The sequence below is a fragment of the Zonotrichia leucophrys genome, chromosome 2 (genome assembly GCF_028769735.1).
Source record: "Zonotrichia leucophrys gambelii isolate GWCS_2022_RI chromosome 2, RI_Zleu_2.0, whole genome shotgun sequence".
Lineage (NCBI taxonomy): Eukaryota > Metazoa > Chordata > Aves > Passeriformes > Passerellidae > Zonotrichia > Zonotrichia leucophrys.
Window position 1 is genome coordinate 47273781 of NC_088171.1, and position 6000 is coordinate 47279780.

The following is a 6000-nucleotide window of genomic DNA, read 5'->3' on the forward strand; positions in this document are numbered from 1 at the left end:
CATAAGAGCATTTAGGAAAGTAAACACCTCCTTCAAAACAAATCTAAGAAAGTAATTGTGAAAGCTTAGAAATGCCATCCTGGGTGATCTCTAGGGAAAGGCTGGGATTCTCCATCTTGCAGCTGTCCCACTCAAGCCATCCAAGGGATGCCAGTGGGCAGCCAAGTCATGCAGCTTGCATGATGTAGTCTGTAAACATGGAGCAATCACACATCTTTTCTCCAGAGGTTTCCAGTTGGACTCTTGGGTTTCTTTCTGTCTGGTTTCCATTAAACCACTTTGTCCCAGGGAACACTGGGTGACCCTAGGTGCCGCTGAGCTGAGTTTGTGGATTGTTTTAGGTCTGTTGCCAGCTGGAATGTGAGGGATAACTAAATGGGGTGGAGTGTCCTCAGTGTCCTTCTGGACCATGATGGTGTATCCTCAGGCCAGAGGTGTGGCTGGCTGGCTGCACAGCACTCACTGCTGGCTAATCCAACACAAAGTGAGCCTTGAACACAGGGACACCCTGATGCTGCAGCCACCCCACTTGTGAGTGGAGTTATCTTGGCTTCCCACGGGCACCTGCTGCCAAAAGTGCCTGCAGTACAGGACCTTCTGCCGATGATGGGATTATTCACACTGACCTCATTGGGACTACTCTAATGTGTGAATGTTTCCAGGGAAAAAGTCTAAATTATGTGGTCTATTAGCATGGTGAGCAGTTTCCAAAATACTTTCAGCAGCATAATTTTCTCTGTTTAATACTAGCGGTCTTATTTATTATCTGACTTCCATACTAATACAAGCTACCATACAGCCATATAGACTGACTTCAATTTAATCCAAACATAAGAATAATGAAGATAATTAGATCAATATTAAAATAATATGTAGCAATATTAAAACTGATTAGAATTTTAAGTAACTTGGTAAAGAGGCAGCTCAATGTTTTTTTTCCAGTTAGCTGAATTAAAACCCCAGAACCCCTAAGCCACAAATTCTATTCTGTCTGAAAATAGTTTATCACCAAGCAACCTCTCAGAAGATGTTTTCCATCTTCTGCCAGCTTCAGACTTCAGAGTCTAGGTTTAAAGATACCTAAAATAAATAGTGTATACCACATGTAAATACATATTTAAAATTCTGTGAAGCCTTAAAACTGTTGATTAATTGTTTTCTTTGGTCACAAGTAATTCAGCTGCCTCTCCTGGGTTTAACCTGCTAATATATACAAGACATGTGACTGATACTTTCCCAAAGTAAATACTATTCCCTGTCTCTGTTCACCTCATGCTTCTAAATGATGTATTTGGAGGTATGCTACTGTTAGAAAACTCAGGGATTTGGCAAAAACTCCCTGCAGATTTGTGTAATGACACCAAAAGCCCACCTCTGGCACATGTAATGTTGCTCTCATCTCTTGAAAGAGCCTTAGATAGTTCAGAGGCAGGTAGATGAATTACACTGCCTTCTGGAAGTGCATTTTTTCCTCTTGCCCGAGTGGCTCTGTGTTTTCTTTTTGGTGAAGGTCTGAGATTAATCTGACCTGGGGAAATCAGTAGCAAAATGAAATGCATTTTTAATGAATTTTTGCTTTGTTGCTAGTATACTTTCTTATTTCTGCCTTTTGTGTGTGTGTACGTGCATCTACTTGGTTTAAACATAGGCAGAATATTCAGTTTTTAATTAAGCCAGTAAGAGTGGTGGACAGCTCAGTTATAATTATTAAATCTTGCAGTATTGCTTCTTTAACAATGGTCATGTTACTCATTATGAAGCTGCATAACTTGCAGAAATTTCAGCACATCGGTGCAGGATTGCCCCAGTTTGCTCAGGTGCATTATTTGGACATATCCTGATTGATGGGGCTTTACAAGGCTGCTTATGATTGTCAGATCGTTGCTTTCTGTACGTGTGGTACCGTCAGCAGGACTGATGGGGTATTACTGTTTAATTGAGTGTGCTTCACTTCGGTCAGAAGCCAAGAAGGAAGGGTAAGGAGCTGTATACAGCATTACCAGCTGTAGCGTTGTATAGCCAATATACTGAACATAAAAGGTAATCAGTAAATTGGTTAGGCATTGTATTTGGAAAATAACAATAAACAGGGGTTATTGTATTGTAAAACTTTTGTTTCTGGATAAAATCACGTGTGTCGCAGGGACAGCAAAAGCGAATGTCCTGTACAGACAAAGCCAAAAGAGTTAAAAGAAAGGCCACATTCCGAGAATAAACCAAGAGAGCACTTCGCTGGTGTAGGTGAGATCGAGACACGGTGCCACACGATTCTCCCGCTCGCTCCCAGCGGACCCGCGGCTCGGGATCATCCCGGGAGCGGCTCCCGCTCCTCCCGCCCTGCGCTCGGCGCTCCCAGCCCCGCCATGGTGACACAGGGATTCATTCTCCCGCTCGCTCCCAGCGGACCCGCGGCTCGGGATCATCCCGGGAGCGGCTCCCGCTATTCCCTCCCTGCGCTCGGCGCTCCCAGCCCCGCCATGGTGACACAGGGATTCATTCTCCCGCTCGCTCCCAGCGGACCCGCGGCTCGGGATCACCCCGGGAGCGGCTCCCGCTCCTCCCGCCCTGCGCTCGGCGCTCCCGGCTGCGCCCCCTGCCGGCGGCGGCGCGCACAGGCCCGGCCCGCCCGGCGCGCTGCGCTCCCCGCGGGCGGCGGGAAACTCGCGGGGCTCCTCTGCCTCGCGTGGGTGCCAGCGAGGGGGCCGGGGGAGAGCACGCTCCGAGTCCGCGCATTTCGCTCCTCAAACCTCACCGATGAGTTTGCAAGCGTTTGGGTGTCGTTCAAAAGAAAAAACAGTCCTGGGAGAAATTCTGCTGTGAAGGAGAGCAGTAGCAATAGGAATAGACTCATGTGGTACACTTTTAGTAGGTGAACTGATGCTCCTACAGCTTGCATACCATGGCGACTTGTCTTTTAGCAAAAATGAAAGCCTTTGACTTTCTGTGCTGAGTAGAGGCAGCTGCTTCTCAACTGGATCCTGGCTGGAAGGAATGTCTACTGTCACAATAACCACATTTTGTCTTTTGCAGGGGCAGGCGATGGAATAAAGAACCTGGCTAGTACAGACAGGGTCCATCCTCATCTCCAATCAATCAATCAATCAATCAATCTTCCATTTTATAGAATGTTTCTTGAGTACTCCTTGTTTGTTGCACTCACCAGGCAGTAGAACAGGCAGGCAAAATGCAGGGTTTGGTTTGTCTCACAAATGGAAACAAAGCTGTTCTCCATGTATGCCACTCTTCATGTGATTTCATTAGCTCTTATCCTTTATCAGACACAGCAGATGTTCAAGGGTAAATGTAACAAAAACCCACATAACTCACATAAAATAATTTTTATTATCTCTGGAAGGCAAGCTATTTACAGCAGTGAAATAACAGAAAGAAGTACCGGCATACACTGCTTTACTCTGTTTGCTTGGCCTGTGGCCTCTGGAACAGCTTCTGCTGGGAATCCCATCACTGGGATAACTTCAGCATTTATGCTGTAATTTACTTCTTTTGTTGTTGTTTTAGCATATTTGATATGGACTATTTCAGCAGTCTATTGTCTCCATATTGGAGCCATATTTTCTGCTGCACACAAGCATTTTTCAGTTTGAGGTATGGCTGGTGCTTGTATCCAGTTTAGTTTATGCTGTTTGGTTGGTTTGCTTTTCCATGAATACAAATGATGAGGATAATTTTGAATGCTTTTGCAATCAGAAGCTCCCTTTTGTAAGTTTTTTTTTTTTGAGTTCTTAGAAAATATAATTTAAACAATAGAAGTATGTAAGTATGACTGTGCCAGGACATTTTATGTTAATAAACTTTTAAAATGCTGCTCATTATCTTTATCTTGCCACAAATAAATTAAATGCTTTGCATGTTCCAGGGGTTTATGGAAAACTGTCAAAATTATGAGTTGTTTGATAAAATTTATAAACATTTATGCAAGTAAGTCTCACTGTAAATTTTAGATACTTCTTGTACTTTGCTTTTATTTAAAGACTTTGACCATATGTGATTTTTAATCCTGTTACAGTTTTAAAACCTGTTGGTGTGGTCTCCAGACCTTGCTTGCATCCATTTAAGTTTCCTGAATATTTTGCAGAAGGAGATCTTTATCAGGAGCACCTCTCTGACATAATCAGGCCACTTTTGGGGTTTATTAACATCATCTCCTAGAGGAGAAGTGGTGTGCAAGAAATACTGTTTGTCCACACTGGCAGAGACTCTTTTTTAGAACAGGATTAAGCACTGAAATGGATGAACACGCAAAGACATTTCAAAGGCTGCAGCCCACTCAGAACTGAGGAATGAACTGCAAACTCCCAGCTGCTCTCCTGCAGGAAAGTGCCATGTCTTCATCACAATCCTGTGAGTTACTACTGAACTTCTCAATTGCTGTGTGCTGATGCACCATAAAGGTAAAACACTTTCCCAAATTATAGGTCTTTCTGCAAGAATTTTTAGGGCTGAAGCCTATCAGCCTCCAACTACAGCAGATGTGTTCACCCTGACCTTTGTTTTGATGATGAAAGTTACTGGATGGAGAGCTCCTTATCTTTTGCAAGTTGTTAATAACAATAGAAATGTGTAAGCTTGATCAGATATGCAAACCACCTTCACTACCTTGTAAATGCATAGTTCTTTAGCAAGCCAGAACTAGAAGCAGCAACTTGTGCCAATCTACAGAGCCTTCAAGACAGTGTATATGTGGGTCATATTTTCTTCTTTATGCTAAGAGTCTCATAAACACAAAGAAACTGTATTAGAAAAAGGTGTAACAGCATAAAAGTAATAAAAGCAGGGACACCTGCAATGTTGATGTACATGCAGCATGTTTATTGCACTCTTCTTGCATGATAGGGAAACTCTAGGACAACCTATGCCCAAGACCTAGAAAAGTGACTTCCCAAAAGAAAAAGAAAAAAAGAAAATATATGCTAATGCTAATGACTCATGGCTGCCTTCTGCCACTTCTGGAAGAATTCCCTAGCCCGTGGAGAATGGGCCTCCTAGCGATTTTGACTTGCAAAAAAAATCATGAGGAGAAATGTGAATGTGATCACTGTCTTCTTCAGTGTTGCTGTTGTTAAGCATAAAGCTTTGTTTTTCTTTTAGGGTGGGTGCTGGGTGACCATGACATTCTTTTATGGCTGACCACTGGGAAATCATCCCTGGAGAAGGAGCTGAGCTCTGCACAAAGTGGTAATTGTGAACAGCTACTGCTCCATCAGCTGGAAGAGCCAAGGCCGACCACTAAATAGAACTAATGAACGTCTCCTTTCAATAACAGCTGATACCATGCAATGCTTATACAAAAGAGGTAAGTGGTCTGATGACATGACTGCTGTTTTAACTGCTGCCATAGCACAAAATCTCTGTGTGTATCTGATAGCAGGACACCGTTTTTCAGTGTGACCCTCTGATTTTGCTGAAATGACCGCAGCTTTGAATGTTGCTTGGAAAAATAGGTCCCTCTTTAAACAGGGATACAAAAGGGAAAAAAATAACCAACCCACCTTGAAACTTAACTCAGTGAGAAAGGATGCTGACCCCTGATAAGGCAGGCTTGGCAGAATGGGTAAAGGAGAGATAAAAAGCCAAGACAAACCTGTAGCACTGAGTGGGTGAAACTAAGGTGGGGGAGGATTAAGATGGCATATTTCCCTCCCAGGCTGGGTTTTACTTCATGAGAGATTTAAATGAGTGATCTTCCCCTGTGATATGTCATCATTATCAATACCAAGGAAGCAACAAAGGTTGCTGCTAAGGATGAGCGTCTCTCTCATCTCCCCTCTTCCCCGATGACAGAGGAGATAGGCAACCAGGGAGACTCGGAGGCAGCACCACTCCTCAGCAGGCTCTTCCACTGGACAGCAAAAGGCAGTGAGGTGTGGAGCAGCCATGGTTCAGGGAGACCTAAAGTCCCTTTTCAGGAGGTGCTCCAAGCAAGGAAGACGAGCAAATTCCTCTCCTCAGCACTGCTGCCGCAACAGAAGATGCACAGAC